The 27,397-nt window shown below is 42.0% G+C and overlaps 1 protein-coding gene across 1 annotated transcript in view; it reads left to right on the top strand.

Moving 5' to 3' along the window:
- Window positions 1-27,397, top strand: part of mgat4c (mgat4 family member C) — a 99,684-nt gene that overhangs the window by 28,852 nt on the left and 43,435 nt on the right. The window contains 2 exon segments of the mRNA XM_047339729.1: window positions 6,011-6,081; window positions 15,487-15,567. The gene's annotated coding sequence lies outside the window, so the exon portion shown is untranslated.

The raw sequence follows: 27,397 nt of genomic DNA, 5'->3' as shown, positions 1-27,397 counted from the left end.
TTTCCATTGCTGTGCTGCCACTGTGGGTGAAAGATTTGGTGATGAGCTGAGGAGCTGCGGCTTTAAGATCCTGTCCAAGGCAATAGTGAATAGGTATAGTGATTCAGAAATGATGGTAGAGATAGCAGATGAGTTTGTGGAGATATGGCGTGCAGCCCCAAGTTTATCAAATAGACTACAGATAGTCAGAGGATAGAAATCTAAGAGATTATGTAGTGTGTTGAATAGTTGCTTGTCATGGACTTGGACTTGGACTTTTTAAAGGACACAAAGTAAAGCTGGGCACACACTGTATGATTTTAGAAATGCTGTTGTAGAGTAAATCTTCACAATGTGAACCAAAGCTCACGATTTATGTGCTCACACTGTACGGTCCTATCGTCAGCAATGACCGGACCTGTCATAAAAACACAGGGCTCTTTCCCCGTGCACCACGATGCACCGTGCAAAGCGCAGGCAGATGTCCGGACTGTGCCTGTGCGCAGTTGGCATGTTGCAGGATGAGCCTGGAGCATCTGGAAACAGGAGGAGAGTGAGATGTAGTGGCTGTTTTAGCATTGGGATAACCAGACAAAGTGTTATACTTTTATCCTTCCCTTTAAGTGGGTTTATTCTATGAAATTAAATATTAATTAGGAATGGGAGATGGATAGTTTACAAAATGTACCTTGTGACCCTATGTTTTATTGACGAGTAATCGCAAACGTTTCCACCACAGTGGGGCCTCAATCAGAGTCAGTGCAGACTGTGTGTTAAACGAAAGCCCTATAAAGGCTACATCCTGTGATTAAGTCAAACGTTTTATTTATTTCATCTCATCCAAGCGGCTTCTTCGGCTCAGTTTGCTTTCACTGTGTTTGCCACTTCACGCAGGCGCAGTTTGGTTATAACACACAGAGATTGAGTAATTGACTCATGGTTCTGCTTCAACTGTGCGAGAGGATAAAGTCGGCCGACCTAAATTTTGGACATGTCAGAAGTGTACTGTTAATGAGTCCGACGGTCGGTCAGGAGCAATTCAGCGCAGCCCGCTTCCCCCTGTACACTGCGCGGCGAACAATGTGTGACAAAGCTGAAAATCGTATGACGCACGACTCAGAAATCGGGGCAAAAAAACGGGCTTGAATCGTACAGTGTATGCCCAGCTTCAGAGACTTTTGGTAAGGTAATGGAGGAACAGAGCATCCATTGTGTTTAGCCTCTCTAAGGGACAGGGGCATAAATAGATTATGGCCACCTCCTCCTCTTAGGGTTAGAGTGTGTTTTTGCCTTAAGATCATACCAGCATCAACAAGTCAAGAAGAGGGGCATTTTTGGAAATATTTACGGTGTGCTCTGCTTTTCAGATAAGGGTCCAAAACACTAGACAAAATCATTGAATGTATTACATCTGCATTGAGAAATGGAAATTCAGCTTTTTTTGTTTTTTTTCATTCAATCCAAAGGGATATTTTTTATGTTGGTTGAGCCATTCTCTGTCCCAGGTAAGGTGCCCCAGCTGAAAGGTGGAATTCAGGCACTTGGGCTGAAACAACGAGCACATTGGGGACACTGAGCTAGACCAGAGGGCCACTTGGGCCACTTATTATGCTTCGGCTCCCCTCACGTGTGACGTCTGAGTTAACATTAAGCAGCATATTAGAACCCTTGAAGCTTTGAGAACCCTCTAAGTCGTGCTAATTCTGGCATGTAGACATGCTTGGGTTTGTTTGACTGAAAATCCCAATTCGTTTAGAGAACAGTTTACCTCAGACAATGCAGCCTAACAATACATGGTATGACTACACACTTAAATTTCCATGCCATTTTGGAAGAAATCCTTTTTCATGTTTGTTTTTTGGAAGGTGGGAATATTAGTTCCCCTTGAATGGCTCTATATCTAAGAATCGCTTAGCAAAGAGAAGATTAAATGCACACATTAATCCAGGAGTCAGAGCAATCTTGTAATCCACTCAATATGCTAATTGCCTGTTCTTTCTCCAGCAAAGGGGTTTACAGGCCATTAAATGGCACTGAGTAGTTGACAAAGGATAGCCAGTATTCTCCCCCACCCACTCTCCCTCTGTCTCTATTTTGTACTTGGACAGGTTGTTGCACACCCACACAACATCCGTCTAAAGAAATATGCAGAACCTTAACAAAAGTATGCTACTGTGATTCCAAAGCAGTTTTTTTTTGTTGTTGCAGGATTATGGTAGAAATATTGTTTGTTCCATGCAGGCCTGACAGTGACAAAGGTGGATATGTTGAACTTTTGATCTTCTCAATCCTGATGGGGTCTCTTTGGACGTCTTCCGCCAGCATACCAAAGATTTCTTGTAACAATTGTCCATATCTGACAGTGGTACAAGTAAATAATGAAAAAGAGTTGAGCGCTATTGTATCCGTGGCAGTCCCAGTCAAGCACATCCCTCCCTTCTCCCACTTTGCCCATACTCAAGAGGATCACACCAAGGTAAAGTGCAATTCTTAGCACACTACTGCCTGTGTACTAGTCCCCCAAGTGGCCTTGGCAGCCTCAACATGATGGATGTTGTTTCCGATCGAGTTTCTCGCTACACTGATAAAGCAGCCTTGTCAAAACACATTCACTTGCAATGTAAGCAGATAAAGATAGTTGAAGATAATTAAAAGATTTGCACTTTGCGTCATTTGTGGAGCCAACTGCCAAAGAACGGGGCTGTGACGGATGACTCAAACAAGAGAGTTCGGCATGAAGCCTGACTGCAAATGTAGCTGGTAATGACCAGAGTGTGTTTTTCAGATGCAGCTAATGAGCACAGCCATTACACATAAATGACATTTTAAAAACCTGGGGAGTAAGGAAATGAAGGAGTACTCCAGATAGACTGCCTGTAGGCAGATAATATGATGAGAGATCCTGGTCTATAGGACCAGGATCTCAGTTTGCATGTGAAGACTCACAATTGGCACTTATCCTCTGTTTTTGACGGATAATCCTTTTATGGGTATCATTTAAATTTTCTGATGAGCCCATTTTCAAGGATGTTTGCTCTTTTGTAAGATTCTGTAGAGCGAGAGAGAGACTGAGGTGATGAAAGAGACAGCAGTTTAGACCTTGTAGCTTGTGGTTTGTGAGGATGCGTTGACTCAATCTTAACCTTCATGTCACATCTAATGAACCTAGAACAGAGAATGTAATTATTGCTCAATAGAAACAACCAGATAGATTTATTCCCTTCTGTTTAAACAGTAGCTCTCAAAGTCGTCTCACTTAATCCCCAAAAATCTGCAGGCTAATGCTGCCACCAATCGCTCTGCAACATGATTGATTAGTCACACATTTTGATGTGCTAAATGTGCGCAGATATAAATGAAATCATCTTGAGTGTTTGTTTAGAGGTGGTTTATATCTAGCAGTAATCAAATACTATGAGGGGCTTAAAGGTATAGATTCTGATGCTAATCATTTTTTATTGCATTGAAGATTTAAAAGCAAAAAAAATCTAAAATTATTAATTTCAGTGAAGAAGAGATGAAGAGTGTGTGGAGATGATTCCATTAATGCTGCCTATATGAACAAAAATAGATTCGTCCTTTTCAAACAACAAAATCTGCACTGCCCACATACCACATGCAGCTCTTATGTTTAAAGTGAGAAAATACACATTTTTTTCTATGTAAATAATTATAACATAAGAAAATGTATTTCCTGCATCAATTGCTCTGTAAAATAAGTTTTCATATCAGAAACATACACGCAGATATCAAAATGACTGTGAAAAGGCTCTCGTCGTAGTGACCCAGTATTTTATCTGGATCGTGGTTGTTTGTTTGAACCAATTTCTTCAAGGAAGCATTGATACACACCTCGAGGCCCCAATAGTTAACTTATAAGCTGTTATAATAATGTTCATATAGCTATAATCTTCATATTAATATGTAATGGCAATAATATTTATAACATTCATAGAATAGCTAACATTGTTGTTTTTAGATTAACAGTTTGCAGACGTGTTGTTGTTGTAATTAAATTTTCATGACTTGAAAGTTTTTGATTTTATTATTATTAAGCTTGCAGTCATCAAGTAATGTGCTCACATCCCTCCCACAACACATTTGATGGCCTGTTTGATGTATTCATTTTTCTCAGGAATAATTTCAGCATGAGGAAAGTGGGTGGGAGTGGGAAACGTGTTGGCATGGTGATTACAAATTAATTACAAAAATCTCAGGAAAACCACAAAAACAATAATATCAAGATGAGAGAGTAACGGCTTGCTGCAAACATTTTGTCTTTTTTAGTGAGAGTGAGTGGGTGTTTCTGCTCGTTTGTTTGGCTTTTTTTCATTGAACCTCGGGTAAAGGATGTTTTCCTGGAGTTATTTTGTATACTGCAGCATGATGACCTTCAAGTTCTCTCCCGGTATCCCTGAAGGTTTTTGTTACAGTGCAGATGAGATGCAAAGGTAAACCTCTACGTGGGCGGTTGTCTCTCAGGTTGAGAATAATCCTGGCAGCTGTGGTCAGTCACAGTGGAAAATGGGCCGAGATGAGTATGCCGCTTACAAACACAACGTTGGCAGTGAAAACTCTCACTGCAGACGAGAAGTATTTATTGCATTTCATCGAATCCACCCCCCACAACCCGAGAAGCACTCAACCTTTAGTGACCATACGGCTCATTTGTCTCTTACCTCGGATACGACCCACAGGAGTGTCTTCTGACATATTAACCCTACAGCACACCAGACCATGCTGGAAATGTTTGGGCAATATGGATCTGTGTTTAATTTTGGAGTGAAGTGTGGGCATTTCCCCTACTTCCTTCCTGAGATCTGGGAATGAGGTGAAATTGTTGAAAATCCAACCAAACGATTTAGGAACATGGGCAAACACGGCCAGAGGTCTACCACACATATTTTGGGGAGATAACACAAATATTTACATTACAATTCAATTTTTTATGTTGTAAATAAACGAGAGGGTGTGAGCCTAAGAAATGATTTTGTGCTTCATACTTAATGTGAGAGTGGAATTCTGAGTGCTCAGCATAGTGATTGAGATATTGCACCTCAAGCGATGTGAAAGCTACAAAAGTAAGACCCAGGTTGTAAAAACAATTAACCAAAGGTTCACATTGTTTCGTGGAGGAAGCGTTTTCTGAAGATTTCACAGTTGCATTCATGACAACAGCTCCATTTAGGTTTGCATGCTTGTTGAGATATTACTGCAGCACACAAATTATTTTCTTAAAATAGTCAAGTAAAAAGAAATCACTCAGTAAAATTCTTTTTGAGGGGAATTAGAGGCTTTGAGTTAAAAATGCATTTGGCATCTCAGCAAATTGGCTCGGACTCCAAATGGCAGCAAGAGGTAATTACTTGACTTGAAGAACTAAAATGTCCAAAACTTATGTAACGCGATTTTACTAAACTGCACTCAGCACCCTGCTGTTGAGTAACCCAGCTGGTCTGGGATCACTTTGTGCCCGGGGACATTGGAGAGAAGGAGAGGCAAGTGATTGAACCTCTGGGAGATTATTCAGAAAAGAAGAAAGGGTAACTTGTGACAACACTGGGTGTTTGTATTATTATAATAAACACTCCACTGACTGGATTCCCACTCCAAAGCTCCCCTTTGGAAAAGGGCCACAAAATCCAACTGAGTGAGGAGCACCTCGCCAAATGAGGTCATCTCCACACATCCTTTGATCCCTCCATTCTTCATCTTGGAGGCAAGTGGCACATAAGAGGATCTATCTTTGTGAACGCTTCTGAGGCCCCAAAATTACAAACAAACTGAAGGCGTGGGATCAATAGAGTGTGTCTCACAGAATGATGAACTGGCACTTCAGAGGGGGAAAATCAATGTGGTGCTCCCTTCCCCTCGCTCTCCCCTCTGTCTTTCTCTTTGGGTCCTAAACTCTCCTCACAGTCCTTATACTGCAGTGTTTAAGTGTGTGTTCACCTCTATGGTTCACCTGTGTTGCTTGAAGCAGTGTCTCTTGCTGTGATTTAATGTTCCTTTGTTTCTTATTCCTTTTTAGCCTCCGAGACCCCTGCCACTTTGATGTGTGAGCACACCCACCAATAATGGCCCACAGGATACGCAGTGGAAGTAAGTGCTTCTGGTCAGATTTACCACTTTAGTGGATCCTCCTCCCTCCACTGCCCTTGTAAACCTCAGCTCATCTGTTGTGGACATATTGATCAGTACAACATAGCAATCTTTAAATCACAACACACAGCAGGATACAAACATCGGAGTGGTCTCAGATGTTTGTATCCCGCTGTAGCACTTGACATGAAACAGCCAAAATGAAACAGTTAATTTAGTGCAACGCAGGCCTCAGACAGTTGACATCAGGGTGTTTTAATTTTAGAGCTCCAGTATGTACCGTGGTGTTGGAGGTGAAAATAGCACACATAGATTCTCGGGAAAATAAATTAATAACAAACAGGAAGTCCATTATATATCTTTAACAAAGAATTAGTCAAGTTCCCCAAAAGGGTAAATTGGATTCAATGAGCTCTATCTAGAAATGAGCTAGCTTGAATTAACCGTTGTTCTGTGGGAATCGTAGAGGATCACAACAGAGGGAGGCATCTTCTTGAATCAGTTTTGGCTTACTTTGCCTAAGAATGTTTTTTGTATACAAGTGCACAACGTTGTTAATGACAATAAGGCACAAAACACGTGTGTTCATTAAGTTAAACCATCTCATGGCATTATAAAGTAATGTTGTACAACAACTCTGAAACGCTTTATAGTTTTGTTCCTGTGCACAATCGACAGAATCTTTACGTAGGCTGAATGTAGCAAGCTTACATTAGCTGTGAGGGCTGCTAACGTTACTCAGGTTAGTTAGCTGCAACATTCCATTAATTGAATTTAGCCAGGAACTGTTAAGAATTGTAGCAATTGATGCTAAACACTGACAGAGAGCTGGCAATCAACACACTTCTTCTTGGGGTCTTGCTTCGTGCTGGATCATCGATTTTCTGAACCTCAATGTTCTGTTGTCAACAAGCCTGGATAAATTAATGAGTAGACACCAATCAGAGGCTGCATGTATCGATTTTCATTTTCATCAAGACATCAGGTATAGACGTCTCACAGAAAGTATTTTACAGTATTTTTTAAAATACAAACATACAAAACATTAAAGTATTATGATACAAAATATGAATACATTTTCATCAAACCTATCAAATACAAATTCCAAAATACAACTTTGTATTTTAAATACACATTTTAAATATGTGCATGATAAATACTGGCCATCCTGTGGCTAATTTGAGTGAGCAGGTGTGTTGTGTCCTGTTTGGCTGATGTGGGCGAGCTCTTGTGGTGAGGGTGAGACAATCCCTGTTAGTGCTGGAAGGCAACGCTGTCAGCTGTGGAGATCTCCTCCTGTCAGCCTGCCCCCTGATATTAAGGGCATGGAGAAGAAGACTTAGACAGGTATCCATGTGTGGTGAAGGGGTGGAGGTGTCCATCCATCAATCCGTCTGTTTCTCTGTCTGTTTCTCTGTCTGTCTGTCTGTCTGTCTGCCCGCCCGCCAGCCCGTCCGTCTGTCTTTTTCTCTGTCTGTCTGTCTGTCTGTCTTTCTGTTTCTCTGTTTCTCTGTCTCTTTGTCTGTCTGTCTATCTGTCTGTTTCTCTGTCTCTTTGTCTGTCTGTCTATCAGTCTGTTTCTCTGTCTCTTTGTCTGTCTGTCTATCTGTCTTTTAGTCTTTGCTGGTCTCCAGGGGTACAGTTTAGGCTGGAAGCTGTTGTGTGTCAGTAGTAAAATATTCATAGTACGTGCAGGGAGTTTGACAAGCTGCTCTGACACCTCCGTACTCTCCACCCTTATTTTCATTTCCTCCCTGGCTCCGGCATGTTACCTCACAGCTCTGCTGTTCAGCACCGTGCTCTATGCTCAGTACAGTCATGATGAAAAGAAAACCACAGTGCACTACTTCTTTTTTACCTTTTCATACGTATCAGACCCATACCTTTCATATCCTGGCAAACACGTCGCCTGAAAAGCTTTCATTTGAGCTTTTATGACTGTTCTGTTGAAGGCTTCAATGCTAAAACTGTAGCTTTACAATATGCCCTTTAAGGTCCCTCTCACCCTGTCGTAATGGAGACACTTTCAATCTGAATCTGAAATGAACCTTGTGTGCTGCACTTGATTTCTTGCATCTTCCAGAATGTCTCATCAATCTTCGGAGAGCCCTGCTGGACACAGTGTACCCTGCATGATTTCGGAGAATGTTAACCAACAGTAGTATCAACAAGACGGGGGGCGTTTTAGCGAAAAATGGTGAATATATGGTGAAATACTGCCAGCTCCGCCTCGTCTACTGTGGACTTTCAAAAATCGACCCGCAATTGTGGTTCTAGGAAGAATTCTTTGACTCTTCCTTGACATACAAATGGACAGATTTTGGAAGAATATCTGCTTTCAAACTTTTCAAATATATTTCCAGTTCAGTCACCATGTGTAACTGCTCTGGAAAATAACTTTGACCAACTGTTTTAGAGCCTATAACCATTATCTACCTGAACCCCACAGTTTTACTTCAGGGGCCTGTACTCCGAAGAGGGATTTGCAGTTATCAGGGTGACTTCAGTTTTACTTCAGAGTTTTCTCTACTACGAAGCGACTCATAAGTAAAAGGATTTTGTCTGTCTCTGAGGAGGAAAAGGGTCTTCAGAGACAGACAGAATCCTTTTACTTACTGTATGAGTATCTTCTATCTGAGTCTCTAAAGATATAGATTCTAATCGGAAGGAATGATAAACCTTTGTTAGCTGCTGAAGCCGTATATAACCAAAGGAGTAATGTGCTCACAGTACCACAGACTGTCTGCATTTATCCATGTTTCTTTACTTGTTACCTGTTCACTGTGGGTGATGCAGAGAAGCTCAGCAAACAGCAATATACATTTTACATTTTACACGTTAACAGCAATGTCTTTTCTTTAGTTTAATTGTTATTGTTCTTTTTTGGTATTCTACTTACTTTCATTTACTTTCGGACTTGTTTACAAACTTAATTATGCATTTAAATACTGATATCAATTTACAGTAGAAATTGAATAAAAGTTGTGTTCCTGTTGTATTCTTAAGATGTGAAAATCTGCCTAATTACGTCTTTATTTTATATTTTTGTGTTTATTTTTTACTTACCCCCAGGTGAGCTTGAACCCACCATGGTTTCACCTCAAAGAATAAGGCTTAAACTGTCATACACACAATGAGAATACATGTGAATTACACATCAATGTCATGGAAACACAAATGAAATTATAGTCCGATCAACCCTAGCCCTAATAATAGAACAGATTTATTATAAAGACATTGACCTATACACATTCACACAATCAATATTCTTTGCCAGGTCCCTTCCTGCATCAAGCAGCTGTAGCTGTGTTTCTTTTAGTCTGGATAATGTGTTTCTTCTCCTCGTATTTTTCTAATACAATAATTGATCCTTGTTGTGAAATATTCAGTTCTGCTGCCAGGACACTTCCATGTCTGTGATTGGTCATACGCAGTAAACACCGCCCCTTTTATGTGCTCATATCTAGATTAGGAAAACCTGGACGGACTTATCGACTATATTACCAGCGTCCTGGGACCGCTTTGCCCGACTGCGTTTGTAAGGTCAAGTTCAGATGGATGACTGGAAGATATCCTGGGTATGACAAACTCGCTTCGTAGTACAGGCCCCAAGTCTGTTTTTATCATGTGGTCCAGTTTTGAAAAACAATAAATGAAGTTATGGTATGGATACAGTTAATACGTTTCAGCAGCTTTCTAGTAGAACATCCCCGCATGAAAAGGTAGAAAAGCTGCTATCTTGACAGCAAACCTGTTTCCATCCGAGGCTCTAGCTTTCAGACAGCATTGATCAGCTGCTCGCTCTCTGCATATTTCTCTGCATCATGCTGCAACAGAATGATTAGCCTCAGGGGGGGGGAAGGTAAACAGAAGTGGGGAAAAAAGTTGCAAATCATCTTTTCATTATATTTTTCTGCAGCCTTGCTCTTTAGTCGTCATCACGGAGCCGAGGCCTCTATCTCCAAACTCTATATCAATATGGATTTAGGAGTCTCCCTGAAGCAAGGTCCTCAGCTAATTAAATCTTATAATCACTTTGTACTGTAAAAACACAAGCGAGGAGGAGGGGTCGTGTCAGGACTTGGCAGTTTAAACGAGGGCCAGTGGAGTTTTATTTAACAAAGGCAGCTAATTGGGTCAGAGCTCTTTATCCTCATAAAGCACCAAGGTTCTCCAGTCGGACTGCTCGCGGCTCTTTGTGCTCAAGCAGAGTTTCGACTCTTTCTAAGAGAGTGAGAGGAGGCAGAGCGAGGTTACAGCGCAGACCGAAACAGCCTCTGTTGGCAAGGCTACAGCAAACAGGTATTTTATATTGTCTTCACGGTTTGGAGGAAGTCAGGTCTGCTGTGAGAAAAGTGATGGGATTCACAGCAGCTCTATGCCTACGGTGAATTCTAATAGAGGAAGGTGCTACAGAGACGTGCAAGTCCATGAACGTGCAAGTCCATCTTTCATCTTAAGAGGGGGGATCGTTCAAGCAAGGCGCCGCGTGCTCCACTGATGCAGGTGTGAATACGATCCTATCACTGCCGTGTCAAACTCTCATCACATCTCCTCTCTTTACTTTGTATAATCACCTGCAGTGTTTATCCTATGCATAATTCATAATCATTACAAATATTGTAATGTGTAAATAGTGTAATATTTTAATTACAGAGACTTCGATCTGCACTTGCAAAATGCTAATTTTACTCATCTATTGTACCATGCTTTGTAGCTTGTGTTTAATATTGCAGCAAGCTCTAGGTTATCTTCTTTATTCGTACATGCCCAAATGTGAGCATTAATTATCCAGGGATTCCTGCTTAGCTATCAAAAGCAGTTAACTACAATAACAAGTAAAGAAGCTGTTTTCATTCTTCACTCTCACTCAAGTAAACACTTTCAATTTATCGTCACCTTAGTCGGTTTTTAGGCTTGAATGGGTTTTTTAAAGACAGAGTTATTGTGTTCCTTATGGCGTTTAGTTAGTCTCAAAATTCATACACAAATCTTCCCTTCATTTTCATTTCAATTGTTTACTTTGTGGGTCATATACCCCTGGTGACAACAACAGCCAATGTTAGATGTTGTGGCTAAGGAGATTGGAGATAGGCTGACGACTGTAGTGTTCAAAGTGGCCAATCGAAGATGGGCAGCATCAGCCACTCTACCTGCTTCCAAAGTCTTAAAATTCAACTTAATGAGAAAGTGACTGTCAGGCAGCGTTGAGCAGTTGCGAGTACGTAAAGGGGGCAAATTTGCGCTCGTCTTAACCCTGTGCTCGTGAAACCACAGATTAGCACACAGTTTTGCGATATAGTGTTCTGTGCACTCTTATCAAAAGTGTGTGAGAACTTTGAGATATAATAAACACCATAGTTCCTCTGATTTCTTTCATGAAGCTGCAGCAGCTCTGTAGGCCTGGGCAATTACCCTAAAATGTATCGAAACATAGACATTTATAAACACTAACCGAGTAAAAATTTCTCATGTCTGTTAATTTGGTTGATACTTTAGCCAATCCGTGCATTCACAAACTGTCGGTTTTCCACTACGTTCATTTTGCAGGGGCAGAATGTGGTATTACCCTACCGCATGTCCTCGGAACTATCCGGATACATGATCCAACACCATCGATTTGTAATTAAATAAATGTGTGAATAACGACGAGTAAAACAAGGCCACACTCACACACACACACACACACACACACACACACACACACACACACACACACACACACAGGAGAGACATTTTTCCCGCAGACTATGACGCAACACAGTGCTTTAATTTTGTAATTGCGGAAGAAGCGATGCCCCGTTTATCCAGGAACATAAATATGAATTCAGCAGGTTTTTTATATATAAGCCTCTTGTTGACCAGCGATGTGCCCCATGCGTGGGGGGGGGGGATCACTGGGTAACATAAAATAATCGTTCATTAATCGTAAATGATGTAAAAGTTTGAAATAATCGATGATATTGATTTGAAGTCACAGCGCCCAGTCCTACAGCTCTGTTACTTATACTCATATTATTCCCAACTGTGCTTTCAGTTGCTACACAGTAACAGCACTTAGTGGATACAAATGAAATAGATACTTGCAGTTGATTCACAGCAGCATGTCATTGGATGTGAAAAATAACAACAATATATGTAACTGAGATATTTACTTAGCACAGTGTAAACATTACACAGCCTCCATTTAGACTAAATAGTTGCGAACACAGAAAAACACTGCATTATAAATTCACGTAGAGAAATAATGCACAAAAAGAGGAGAACCTCACCAGGGTTGTCTTCTCATCACTCCCCCTCTTTTCCGCTTTCACAAGCCAAAGGAGTCGCTGTGTATCTGCGGTTGCTCTGTGCGCTGCAGCTCCGAGGTGGTGACCTCGCGTTTCCTCCATCTTCTGTGTTACTCACATTTGTGTCTGTCCCCGGGGCTCTTCGTCTAAAGAGCCCGGACTGAAGAGGCAGCCGGGGCCAAGCGCAGTATGGCGGGGTTAGCACTGCCCTGGAGAAATCTTCACCGCGACCTGATTTCTTTCACTTGCTCCCCATATTCCCTAGATCCTCTGCTCATATTCACACGATCCTCTGTCAGAGCCATTTGTGGGGAAAAACTTCTCTAACAACAGTGAAACTAGAACAAGATTTCAGAGTCCAGTGACGTGCATTGTGGTTGCAGATCCAGCACCAGGCTGTCAGGTGTCCAAGCAGATTTTTCTTTGAATGATTAATCTGGCAGATAATTGCATCCATAATAAGAAATAATGCATAATGTCCGCCTGTTACTGCTCTCATGAATCCTCATCAAAACTGCATATTTGCAATATCAGTGGGAAACCGATGCATCGAGGAAAACCTCTCATAGCAGTGTGTCATATTCATCTCCCTGAGATCTGAGTCAATATTAGTGATTGGTCCCCAAGTCACGTTCAGCCCCATCTTTTCATTCCAGCATCTGGATTTAATTGGTGCTACACTGTAAAGCCACAGCTGTTCTGCCTGTTAGGACAATAAATTATCCCAATTAGGAGTCAAACAAAGGAGGCTGTCTGACACCGGCGGCCACTGCCATGCCGGGAGATCGTAATGCAATGAAATGAGGCTTCTCACCAACATGAAGCTGTGCAGAAACACCTGCCCCATCATCTCCCTGATCAAAACACAGTTCCAGTCCAGCGGATATATGGAGCAGGAGGAGATTGGCTTGCATGGCCTCAGTCGCAGTAGCTTCTGGCATGTAAATGAAACATAAAAAGCGTCACCGTGTAGGAAATCAATGAACGGTATGTTATATAATTGCAGGGCAGATGATTAATTGGTGTTCGGATGATGAGTTGTGGGTACATCCAGGTTTTCTGGCAGCAGCGGGACGTATCGATAGCATCAGTAATGAGGCTGGTCATGAGGGAAGGTTCAGGAGGATGTGGAATTGGAGGAACAATAGGAACATCTGTGCCTCACTACACAGCTAGGGCATAATTGTGACCATATTTCATTTTCCTCTTTAAAAGCCAGTCGTACTACCCTTGCTGTCCAAGTCCCTGAAAGATGAGGCATATTTATTTGGCTCACTCCAACACATTCAGCAGCTTTAGCAACTCAGGTGGTCTACCTTTCAGAAAAACGTGGGGGAGCTGCCTCTGTGATGACGGCCTCTGTCTTGATCGGAACTCTCTCCACGTCTCCGCCAGGCCACGCCATCCCTTTGTCTCACCGCTTGCTGTGAACACACCATTAAGCCAGCCCTAGTTTGACAAGAAAAATGAAGTGTGCTTTTTCCTGTGGCCTCGAGTGTCTTCCTGAATAATGAGCGCATTGCCTGGACCCCCCATGCCCCCTCCCACTCCCTGCCATTGGTTTTTCTCTTCTCCTTGAAGTTCCCGTCTGCTTAGAGAGTGAAGGGGTCTTGAGGTTGGCATTTGTCTCTGGGAAAGAAAAAAAGTGGTCACGCAAGACCTGTCAAACTAAAGCTGGGAAGCTTAGGGGGAAAAAGGATAGATGAATGAAGTGGATTTTATTGACACAATCCTCATCCCATGTCACAGTATTAGAGAATTATATATCTGAGGAGATAACCGATACGACAGAGCGTCGTGAAATGATGCAAACAGCTGGTGCGAGCCAAATTAACTGGCACTGTTTCCCATATCACTTATTATTATAAAAAAAATGTTAACGTGTCGAATGTCTCGGCAGCAGAACTGGATCATAGCAAAAATGCAAAAAAAAAAAAAAGAGAAGCTCCGGTGCTAGCTCCTCGTCCAGCCTTACTTCTCCCAATTACCAGCGTGTGAGCAAACAGTCTGACATGACTGACCTCCTCTCTGAGAGCTGTGGTCATGACTGGAAGGCTCTCCCTGCTTATTATGACAGAAGTGTTATAGCAAGGGAAGAAAAGTCTGCACCGTGGCGATAGCGCCGCAGGAACGGATAGCCTATTATCCACCATTGTGTGGTGCTGGTAATGGTGAGAGAGAGGGCATCCTCTCTGTAATGGTGATGATGCATTTTGAATGGGTAGTGCCTATTATATATCAGTGAGTGATAATGGCAGCAGAGAGCATCCTCTGGGTTGTGGTCATGATGCCAGGGAAATTCATAAAGGTCCACACAGAATATACATTGCATGCCATCTTGGTTTTATGGTGATAGCTGGAATGAAAGGAGTGGCAGACTTTTTCTCTCTCTGTGTTGTAATAATGGTTGGCCAGTCCATGTGTTCAAAGAGCGTGAATATCCAGGGAAGGGCTGAAATTGACAAGTGTGTGTGTTTGTGTTTGTGTGTGTGTGTGCGTGCGCGGGTGCATTCGGCCGCATGCATGTGTGCAGATGACAAACAAGAGGCACGCAGTAGAAAGAGAGCGTTAGTTAGCTATCTGCTCTGCTTGGCGCTCCGCCGCCCCTGTGATGTATGTTTATGGCCCATCATCTCTAGCCAATTACCCTGCCTCAGTGTGGGAGCGCCGCTCCTTCCCATCACAGCCGTCAATGTCTGAGCGTGGAGAGAGAGACAGCGACAGTTAACGTTCCTGGACATCCTTGACAAAGCGCTGTTTTCCTTAGGGGGCTCTGGAGATTCATCATCAAAAGTAAGCCACTGGGTAGAGGAGTCTGCTGTTTTCTATGGCTGCTTTGGGAATCGGAGACTTGTTTACTGTGTGTTAATGTGAATGTGTGTGTCTCTCTGTGAGTGTGTGTGTGTGTGTGTGTATGAGTGTGTGCAAACTTGGTAAATCTCCTGTTTCCCACGCACTCTCGTGCTTGCTTCAGTCTGTGTGGATCACTCACAGTTCGATACATTGATGTGTGCATACTGTCGGACGCCGTAAATGATGTGTGATCATTACAGTCATGCTGAAAATACTACAGCTGTGAAATAACCTTGGCATGTTGGCGGTCTTTGTTTCCCAGATACAGCCGAGGCAGACATCTTCATGTATCCCGTCCAGGTCAAGCTGCAGACTTTCTCCCACAACATCTGACTTTTACAAGGTAATCCTTTTCACTTGCTTCTTTGCACACCAAATTGTGTGCTGAATTGTTCCGATTTCAGCATAGCTGCCCCAGACTGCTTTGGCATAAAATGCTCTCCAGTAGAGAAGTAACATTAGACAAGGTAAATCGAATCGAAGTCTTGGCGCAACATCCATGAAGACTAATTTGCTTTTAGAGGGAGGGAGTTGTTTTTAACCCTGTTGACACTGATGAGGAGTGTGACTTTATCTAAGGCAATCTCATCACATTTAGATGATCTGTGATACTGAGACAAGACGAGGGTTTATATGTTTTTTATCTCTCTGGCTCCATATTCATACGATATGACAGATTGAAACTACAAAGCTGTGTTTGTGTTGGCTCGATGAAGTAATGCTGGTGCCCAGAGGGTCTATCAGGGAGAGAAAATATTGACCGCCAACAGTTACACTTTGCTGGTGTTATTGCTTTTCACACTTGTGTGATACAGACAGCAGTCACCCAGCACAACATTTGTAAACCCGAAGCCATATTGACAGCTGTGTCGCTCTTCTGTCTAGGGCAGCATATCCAGTTTATTACATTTACTTTTTATTTTATTTCACTCAAGTGCTTTTGTTGCACATCACATAATATGAAAATGCCGAACGAGACGAGAACAAAAGAAAATACTTACAGTTCAGATGAGACACATGAAACCCACAGGGGCCTGCTAAATTAAGATGTGCAGCAGAATGTGTGTGGGTTGTATGTGTGACTTTTCTTAAATATGCTGTCGAGTCTGACTTGTTCAGTCAGCCGCTGTGACTCTCGGTGTGCACACAGTTGAAGTCAGTTTATCACATCGACATGAGAGCAGGGCTCTTAGACATTGGCTGTACTCAGCAGCAGTACAGGATCTTCTTTTATTATAAACTCACCAAATCAGATTTCACTGTTTACTTGTTGGTAAAACAAAAAGTGGTGGATATAAATGTCACACCTACAAATGTTTTTTTTAGAATTGATCTAATTTCGTAATGTCTTTTTGACGGAATCGTATAGTGATGAGCATCTTGTTATAAACATTTCCTCATCCAAATGACAAAAATTGCAGGATCAAATTCTGATTGGTCATTGCACGCTAACTGTTACGTCAACACAACGCCTCTCCCTTTCATATGAGCGTTTGAGGTGCAGAACACAGTCTTCTGTGAGGGTCACTGCTGAGAATATTGCAAAACATACACTGCAAAAAAAAGGCAATGAGGAAGAACAGAAACACGAAGAGAACAGGTTTGACACCGATGTTTTTGCCCCAGGACGACTGCTTCAGGCTCGTGCTCCTTTCTTTGCCTTGAAAAACCTCGGAGGTTTCCCATAGTTTCCCGCAGAATACCTCATCTTTACCAACTGTTTCTTTCTGTTCTCAATCTCGGTGCTTGGTAATAGAACTCCTCCTCACACACTCGTTCCTCCAGCACAATCAATGTTGCACTAGACGTGTGTGTCGAGTTTAAAAAGGTTGACCAGGCGAAACTACGCAGCGTGAATTCAAAGGGCCAGCAGAAAACATCTGACACTTGCTGCCACACAAGGTCAGGAGTGACGAGCATTAACCAGGCTTCATAGTGGACCACGATCACGGCATTAATCACCATTTTAATAATTTTATTTAATAATTTCACTTATAAAAAGGAGCATGGTGACATTGTGAAGATTCTAGTAGAGAGCAATTCGCATACGTCTCTCAATCTGCGATATAACTGATGAAAGAACTTTGCCTGCTAGCTAAAATGCTGTCGCTGTTTTTGATTTTCCTTCCTATAACATAAGTGCCACACTCCAGTGAATTAGACATTTGGCATTTTGCAATTGTGGAGACTTGAAACAACTCAAATCACTCATTGATATTATTTTCCACATTCTCGTCTGCTTCAGTGGCATGCCAATATGGGCATGCATTAAAGATTCATGCAAACAGCTGTTTCTTTTACAGGACAGCATGGCACAGAGCGAGGCTGTGTGCTTCGATTTCAAATCAGGGAAGCCTAAAGGAGTTTGAGAGAATATTACATACAGTACAGGCTACTGTACTGTGAGGGTGGGAAATGAACCCATGCTAGCCACAAAATAAAACAGATAAACATCCCTGAACCTCAGAGTAAAAGTGCAAGTAATTCCTGTAGCCAAAGAAATAAACTGCTTTTATATCTGATGAACTAGTATGAAGTAATACAAAACCAGGAATTTACCAGCACATACCTCTGCCAAGACTAATGCCCTATCTGTTCATGTCAAAGCAGTGTTTCGCATGAATTCTCTAGACGGTGGCCATATTTTAAAACCATATTTTTATTTGTCCTGTCCTTTTTAAACTTCTCATAATAAGAGATCTCTAACTTTGTTTTCTGCTCAGTTGCTGCATTGTGTAGCAGTTTGCAGTGCTATTTGCGGCATGCTTGCTCGTGCTACCATCCATAAAGTCCGTATTATTTTTTTTGGGGACGGACGGACGGACGGACGTCTGTCTGTCTGTCCGTATTATTTTTTGGGACGGACAGACGAACGGACGTCTGTCTGTCCGTATTTTTAATTTTTTGGGACGGACAGACGTAAATGTTGCACGTTGTGGTAACGTGGATTTTGTACTTTTACCGTTGCCTTCAACAGACAGCAGAAGAAGAAACTGGGACATTTTTGTACATTTGTGACTTGGTTTTGGGGAAACCTGAAATTGAACCTTATAACCTCCTCCTCCTCCTTAACACAACGATGTTCTGGAAACTTTGCAGATCACTGTTGTAATGTTGCTCTAAATACACCGAATCTCATGCATGAAACATGAGCACGACAACAACTTTGTGCATTGTGCGTTACCAAACAACACTGAAACTGGAACCTGCACAAAGAATAATCAAATAAATGTAAATTATGCTACACACAATTATTTCTATAATTGATCAGAGTTTTCTCTATTTGTTTGTGTGTGTGTGTGTGTGTGTGTGTGTGTGTGTGTGTGTGTGTGTGTGTGTGTGTGTGTGTGTGGTCCTAGTATAACAGATATGTGTTATAGGGACCTAAATCTACAATGTAATGGCCTCTGAAGTCATGAAGATTTGTGTCTGTGTGTGTGTGTGTGTGTGGGTGTGTGAAGGAATTTTGGCTTTACCTACACCTGTGACCTGCACCCATTGGACGATACTAGCTGTCAATCACACAGAATTCATGCCCCAATGCATATGGTGCTTCGATGTCCATTTAACTCTTAATGGAACCATAAATGACCAAATGGACATCAGGCTGACCTGTGAATCGTTTTTCAATAATTTAAATATTTTTGTTTTTATTTTTTAAGTGAGGATACATACAAGTTTGTGTGGATGGGGGGGTAGGGAAGTGGAGGAGGGCAGTTGGGATGAGGGGATGGGAGACAGGATTAGGGGCGTGGAAGGATGGGAGAGGTGAAGGGGGTTAACAGGGTGAAGGGAGGTGAGAAGTTGTCTTTCTCTTCTCCTTCTTCGCCTCCTTCTCTCTCTCCTTCTGAGCTTTTCTTTCATCCTTTCTTCTTCTGGCCTTGTCGCTGTCTGACATGAGGGCCAGCTCCTGAAAAGACAGAGATGACACGAGTTTCATTATTTTCACTCTCAAAGTCTAAATCTGAAACAAACTCACGATCCAACAAGTTATTTGTTCAAATGAAACTGAGCTGATCAGGTCACTTACCTGAAGCTTAATAGTCTTCACAATGAGGAACTTGATATCCTCATCCATCTTCTGAGATTTGATTTGTGTGTCTTCCTGTAAATTGAGCCACTTCTTCTCCATGGCTTTAACCAGACTCTTCAGCTCTTGCTCCGCCTGCTCACTCCTGAGCTGATCCTCCAGAGTGTTGACTTTAAGGTCCCAGTCAGACTTAAGCTGATGGATCTGAGTCTGCATGGCCGTCAGTTTTTCCGTGAGCTCAACATTCTTTTGCAAGTCCTCCTGCATGTTGAGCCACTTCTTCTCTGTGGTTTCTACCAGACCCTCCAGCTCCTTGATTCTTTGAACGCAGACGTCTTTCTCCAACTGCTCACTCCCTAGCTGATTCTCCAAAGTGTTGACTTTGAGGTTACAGTCAGTCTCGCTCTGGAGGATCTGAGTCTGTGTGGTCTTCAGTTTGGCCATGAGCTCATCATTCTTATCGACCAGCGCGGTCTTTTCACTTTGGAAAGTGGCAATTACTTCATCTTTTTCCCTGTCGACATCCTCAACCTTCTGCTTGTACTCACGGAACTCCTCTGTTATCCTCTGAATGACAGCCTGTGGCTCTTCGGGGGGATTGTTTAGGAACTGTATATCTTTGTCCTTCACGATCAACCTCTTGTTCATTTCCCTCAGCTTGGACTCTAGTCCTCTCTGTACCACCTTGGCATTCTTCAATTTACTCTCCAATGACGCAATCCCAGCCTGCATCCGTGTCTTGTCCTTATTCCATTTGCTGTTCTTGCTGTTCATCAGCACCTTAAGAGCATTGTTCTCCAGCGACAGCTAAACACATGCAACGCGGAGCCGTGTGCCCGGTCGCCGATCGCTCTCTCCACCAACCGCAACAGGTCCCGAGTTGCGTGTGCTCGGGCCCGTTCAGTGCTACAACGTAGCCCTAGTTATTATTATTATTATTATTATTATTATTATTATTATTATTATAAACCATATCAGTAGCGGCAGGGTGAGTTGATAGATTGTCATATCCACACAACACTTTACTTTGGCATTTACCTAAACAAGCATGACTGTTGAATTGTGAAGCATCACAGTCACAGCAGGCTTGAGAGAAAGGCACGACAGTGATCAGGATGACATTTGTAGAATATTTCACGACAGATGCAGTGATAATATATGCCAGCTCCTGACAGCCGTGCAGCCACAGAATTCAGAGGCTGAGTTACGTGTGTTAGGCATGAGATACATATTCACAGCGAGTGCCAGCGTTCCCTCTCTCATGCCCTTATGCACTCTGACGCTCCTGTTTACTTTTCCTCTCGTGTATCCTGATAAACTCTTTCCTGCCTTTGCTCCGGTGTTTGGGGAGGCTGAGGTTTTGTCGCTAAACAAAGCTTCATTAAATATCTTGATGTGCTCTGCATGGAAATGGATTCAACATTTAAATACAGCTGAAATTGAGGTGTGTACGTGTGTGTGTGTGTGTGCCTGTGTGTACTATTATACTCTCCATGCCCCACAAAAATACTTTAAGTGATCTTTAGAAGTGTAACACAATAGCTTTCTCTCCTCCACTGAGACGGGCCGTGACCTCCTCGCCGGTGCTTAACAGTGACCATTTGAATTGTAATGGGACAAGCTGATTGCCAATTGACAGCCCACACAGAAGTATTGGCGTACTGAATCAAAAGGCAGCTCTGTGATATCAAACACAAACAATACAGCGAGCTCCAGCCAAATGCTTTCTGCTATGCTGTTGTGTTACAGTGTGTGGAGGAAAAACCATTGAAAACAGCAGCGGCGAGAGCGAAGAAGACAGTGGTTTCACCTATCAGTGCAGAGCCGCACCTCTCTCAGAGCCACCTGCCATGCTAAATAATGCAATGGTGAGATATCCCTGTCGAATTACAGTAATAAGCAGATGATCCCCTTTAGAAATAACAGCTGGTTGTGTTTTTGTTTTTGTTTTTAACGCCGAGGCTCCATCACTGCCCGTCACTCCTCGTTCATCAGCAGCTGTTAGCCATGCGTCCTATGTAATTGCTCTTCTATAGTGCACTGATTTTCACTGCCACTTATGAGTTGGATAAACGCACTGTAATTTAAACATTAAGGCAGTTGAGCACAATTTCTGTCCATCTCCTTTACGAGGAGCTTGATAAAAACACTGGTGCTTTCTTTGCTGTGGCGGAGCGAGAAGGCAGCGTCTGCAGGATGTGTGTTTTTCCTGCTGCACAGTGGCGTATTCTGTGAGGATTTCTGAACGGTGCTCGTTTAGTTTTTCCATCTCCTGAAATCATCTTACCTTGATGGCTTTTTATGCATCCTGAGCTGCTGAGGCATTCTTACTTTTTTCTTCCCCCAAAATTCAGTCCCTGAACAAGACAACTCGTCAGGGCCTCCTCATCTCTCCAAAGCTTTTCATTTTCTAATTAATTTTAAACTGCACCACGGGGAAGCCTAGCTTAGAATACAACGGGTTTGGCAGCTTTATATAACCTCCTCATTTCAAACCCAAATGTTGAGAAGATTCCTTATTTTTCTTTCTCAGTTAAATGAAAATCCTCCCTCAAACATTGTAGTAATGTATTTTCTCATGCCTGGAAAGTTCCAGTGCAGTTAATAGGGTTTTATGAAATATTGTCTATTGTCAGTCTGACACATTAATCCTCAGCGTCAGGTTTTGTGTCATTCACTCAGAAGCCCGAGTCCAAGGCTTTCTGTCTTGACTCATCACACACATTCAATGTTTAGACATCCGTCATAGACTGAGTTAGAAAAAAAACATTTTTTTACATTGTCAGCTCACATTTGCTCAACTAGAGGAGATTTCTTTTAATCACAAGACTATTGTAGGAAATTCCTCTGAAATAAGAAGCGGTTAAGTACACAACAAAAATAACAACAATAATAATCACAAGTTATCCTCACCCGATAACAATGTTATCAAGCAAAATATAACCCATATTCACATTTCATAATTTGCCTCATAGGGCTTAATAAAGTGCCACACCCTTAAAAGTGGGTAAAAAAAACGTAGAAACCTCAGAGAGAGCCACCTGTGAGGGATCCGTCTCCCAGGATAGACAGAAGTTTTATCAGCAAAATATCAATATTTACAACATTCATGAGAAAAGGCCCTACATACATGGAGAGGTTTTTATAAGTTAAAAGTATTTACACAAAAGAAAATGTCTGACAGAGATGAAAGGAGCAGTAATGACCTTTTTTACGATAAAAGTATTGTCAGTAATAGTAGAATATATGAGGAGGTGTTTTGTATATCTAAGCAATCTGTTGTTTGTCATAATCCACAAGCTCCTGCTACTACACACAACACAAAGATTTCCCAGTGCCTTCAAGTCTGAGCATATCAAAGAGTGTATTGTTCCTTCCCAACTTGGAGGTGCACATTAGCGATGTGTAAAGCTTCCCCCTGAATTGTGGGTATAGGGCTCTATCTTTGGCTTACGCCCACGTGGTATGTTCCTGCACGCTGGAAACCCACTCAGCATTCTTTATCTCTCTCCGTTTGGTGTGAGAGGAGGCTCGAGTGCCGACCCCACGGGATGTCAGTTCTCACTGATGCTCTTGGACTTACGGTAACATTTTGCCCCAGTGTCAGGGAAGAGGAGAGGAGAAGCGGAGCGAGAAAGAGAAGACTATGAGCTTAATGTAGATCTGTCATCAGCTGGCTGCAGATCAAAAGAGCAGCATTGGCAGGCGGAGCACAGAATCCATTGGAGCCTCCTATCTATGCCAAGCTTCAGCTTCTCTGAGGTAGATGAGCACACAGGGGCCTGGCTCGAGGCGAGTAGTGTGTGTCTGCTTTCTGCAGCAAGTATGTGCATGTGTGTGTGCATGTGTGTGCGTGTGTATTTTTGGGAGACGAAAGAGGTGTGGGCACACGCACGTTGTCTCAAGGCAAGGATCTGGCACTTTGAAAATGTCACCAAAAGCCCAGAAACAAAAAAAGAGAAGAGTGTGATGAACAGACGTGTGTTCTCTGGGAGGTGTGGGATTTAGAGACTGAGGAAGGCAGAATTATTCTCTCAGAGTGGGAGATGATGGCACAAAGACTGAGAGATGCAGAGTTTTCTTGACTGTACACCTCTGCAGCATCACTGTACAACTGGTAAGTGGCTTCAAGAACATATCTACAGTGCAGCCTTAGGAGGTTTGTAAGGGTTTTCTTTCTTTCCACTTTTCTTATCACCAGGATGGATGAATTTGCCGTTTCACTATATGCACTAAATATTCTGTCGTTTCAGCTTAATTAGTACAATTCCATTTAGTTATCAAGCTGAATGTTGCATAGTTAATAGTTTGTCCTATGCCAGCACCCAAATCCAGGATAGAATGCTTAACAATAATAATAATCATGATAATTATTCTAAGATAAACCAAAACATTTTAATTATTCTTAATATTATTATCAATAAAATGAATAAATGCTGGTTAGAGTCCTTTTAGTTTGCCTGTGATGATTCCTTATGACTTGTGAACTTTCTGGGTCAACAGTATGAAAGGCCAGGGGTTGCATTTTAGTCCAGCTTAGACAATATCTCAACAATTAATCGATAAACAAATACTGAACCAACAAATAGTGAACCATTTAGGCTGAGTGTGAGAATAAGGGTCATGGTCAGCCAACCAGTTGAATTATTGAATCTGAAATAATGTATTTTTAAATCATACAAATACTCTCTTAAGGTTCGATATTTAAATGATTAAACATTAATATTAGTGCTTGCTCGTTGAGGAAACTGTTTCAACAGTTTTTAAGGTCCGGACCTACTAAGTAGTGTGCCTTGAGATAATGTATGTTATGATTTGGCACTTTGCAAATAAAATTGAATAAAATATAATAATAACATTGATAAGAAAATGATAATTTATAAGATTTAGTTGATTTTAAATGCACATTAGAACACCACCTTCAAAAGATAGAAAAAAGCCAATTCCCTGATTCAGTTTAATAAATGCTATAAATATATCAGTTTTGATTAATACAAATTTATAACATAATCAATACATCAATACCAATAGCTTGTAAAAGTTGAGGGGTTTGGAGTTCCACAGAGAAGAAGCTGGTGACATTCACTCTTAAATAGAACAGCAGATATATTCATTGAAGCGTCTGGTTTGAGATTTAGTGTTAACATCTAAAACTGAACTCTCACCTCTATGGGAAGTGAATGAAGCTCTCCATATAAGTACCACACAGAACTACACTACCCAGTAGGAGGGGTGGTTGTGTTGATGGCACAGAATTTCTTGAGCCTTAAGTAACAATATCACTTAGGTAAAGTGTATTAATTCTTTTGAGGATTACGTTTGCGTTCCCTCCCTATACCTTTCTTCTTCTATTCCTTCTGAGCCATATTTAGTAGATTGTGGCTTTGCGAACATGAGAGGACACTAAACCATCCCAACCTGAACCCAACAGGCATTCTGTTTTTGTGTCTGTAGATTGCTGACATTGGTTACCAGGACTAGAGGCTAGTCTGTGTTTTTTGTGACTAAAGTTTAATATACACTCATATTCAACAGCATGAGTTAATGAATGGCCCTGTCCGAACCCGACACAATCTTGAATTTAAGATGCTCATAAAAACTGCACTGAATTTGTGCCACCCCGTCCCTCACACGCATGGTTGTTGCTTGTTTTCCGAGATCAAAGACATGCAGTGGGGAAAAAAAAATACTCCAAATGTTTGCATATTTTGTTGTGTTGTATGTATTTTCTAATGTTGTCATATTGATGAAGATGTTGTCTTAGTTTCCTTTTGTTTGCTCACGTTGTGTTAAGCTCTCAGGGCCACCGTTCTACCTAAATAAGTTTATAAAGAGAAGGATGTTGTGTTCACAGCCTGACCTTGCCAGTCTTGAGTGTTATTGTGGAAGTAGAACAAAGAAAAATCCAGATGATGCACAACAAATCTCTTGGGTGTTTGTGTGTGTGTACATATTTATGTGTGTGTGTGTGTGTGTATGTGTGTGTGTGTGTGTGTGTGTGTGTGTGTGTGTCTGTGTCCTCATGTTTACCCAAACTCAATGTCAAACCCATTTCCAAACCACTGATTCAGCTGGTTGTGGAGATATACAGTGGCGCTGCCAGTGCTAACCTTTAAAGATTACTGTGACATTAAAAGCTGCATATGGTGAGTGGGGGAGACCCGAGCATGGGTGCCTCATCTGATGCAAATGTCCCCTCTCCCCTCTATCAGCAAAAGTAATTATGGCAAACCACTGTGACATCTCAGGCTGTGCTGTATACCTAGCATAGGTCATGGAAATACACCCATCTCTGCGGGTAAGGAGGAGACAATTATCTGTCCGTGTGGAGAGGTGGGCGTTGAGGGAGGATCCCTCCACCGCCAACACCCTCACCCCCACACTCCTCACACTGAAGTGCCTTTTGTGCCAGCAGCCTTGAGGGACTCGGTCAAGAAATTGACACTGCCGTGCGCTCGGAGCTAAAGAGATGTATCTGTATAGCAGCACTATCTCCCCTGGCGACCGGGCTTCATTAATATATTGGCAAAACATGTGTTAGGTCTAGATTTTATAATGTATTTTTACAGTCGCTGCACTGATGTGAAAATGACATGCACATGGGAAGTGTCTGTGCCGCAGTAGTCGTAGGGTGTCTGGTGGACGATTGATGGACAGCTCACACAGTCGTGGAATTACAAGAGTAATAATAATAATGAAGTTTATTGGTTTATTGTTTTCTTCGGCTCACATGCGTTGCATCTTATTTCCGCTGTGCCACATAATCTCATCTATTTATTAATATCAACAACAGAGACTCCACAGCACAGACAAAACATTAAACACAACACCAAAACCCCACAACACAATACCAAACCAGACCCAGATGCATGTATTACAATGGCCTTATCAACAGGTCCAACTATATAACAAGGTAACAAAGGGGAAAAAAATAAGCCAACAAAATAAATAAATGAAATGCTTTGAGAAATTTCCATAGGTTATTAGAGAGGAAGGAAGGAAGGAAGGAAGGAAGGAAGGAAGCTGTGGTAATAACCCATGCTGCAAGCATAATCTTCTTTTCTGTTTTCATGATTTTGTTCTCATCTCTTTGCCATGTCAGTGTTGTCACTGTGTCTTCTTGTGAGTGACTTACCTTACGGAGGGGTCCTGCAGCCCCACTGCCAACCCTGCTGTTCAGAGTCAGTGGGCTGCAGTGGCACAGAGCGGCTTACGCTAACCTCTAACCCCCTGGCAGTCGCTGCCGGCTTAGCTCTGCTGAACAAGTCAACTGGGCTTTGTGCCCAAAAGAGTCGACCTCAGTGAGTGTCGTCTGGCCCTGTAGTGAGATCCCTTGCACCTCAGGGTGAGATCCAGCACATTATCAAACCCACTCCTGAGACAAGAGGCCATGGCACTCGCTAACACTGTCCCATGATCATAGACCTTTCTGCCGTATCTACACTCACATCCTTGTAATTGTTTGCCTGCAAATAATTCCATTTTGTTTATAATAAAATAAAATAATGGTCAACTTATAATTATGTGCAGGTTTAGGCTTGCCCCGTAGAGTATAAGAATATGCAGCATCCCTTTGTTGCTGTTCGTGTAAACAAGAATTCCTAAACAATTTGGTCAAGTTCCTCTCTTAGCCGTGGGTTGCATCCTCACTGCGATTAATCAGACTAACCCTGATCCACCAAGATTTTCTTTCTGTTCCCTTTAATACTCACGCACATCCAGTGATTACACAATGTCCTATGTAATAAATAGCACAACTTGCAGGGACTGGGAATCCTGGGAATAAGAGAAAAATATCAACTTTACAGATAGACCAGAGCATGGCTCTGTCAAGTTGGACGTTGTTCATGTCAACAACAAGGCAATGCCAAGTGCTTTACACAAGATATAAAAGGCATTGTGATCAATTCTAAAAGCAACATAAGAAGTTACATAAGAAGCATAAGCATCATAAAAAAGAAACATTTTGAAAAAAGAAATTCAAGTGTAGAAATAAGGTAAGAAGAAACAAAGTAAAAACAAAGTAACAGTGCAGTGTAAGAAATAAGTAGCCTTATTATTTGATTTACTGTATGGCTGTGGCAAACACGAAGGTGTTGTAAAGACCTGCAGTTCACTGTTTATTTGTTCCAGATGTGTGGAG

The sequence above is a fragment of the Hippoglossus stenolepis genome, chromosome 5 (genome assembly GCF_022539355.2).
Source record: "Hippoglossus stenolepis isolate QCI-W04-F060 chromosome 5, HSTE1.2, whole genome shotgun sequence".
NCBI lineage: Eukaryota > Metazoa > Chordata > Actinopteri > Pleuronectiformes > Pleuronectidae > Hippoglossus > Hippoglossus stenolepis.
Note: the sequence above shows the minus strand (reverse complement) of the source record. Positions and strands in the feature narration are given on the sequence as shown.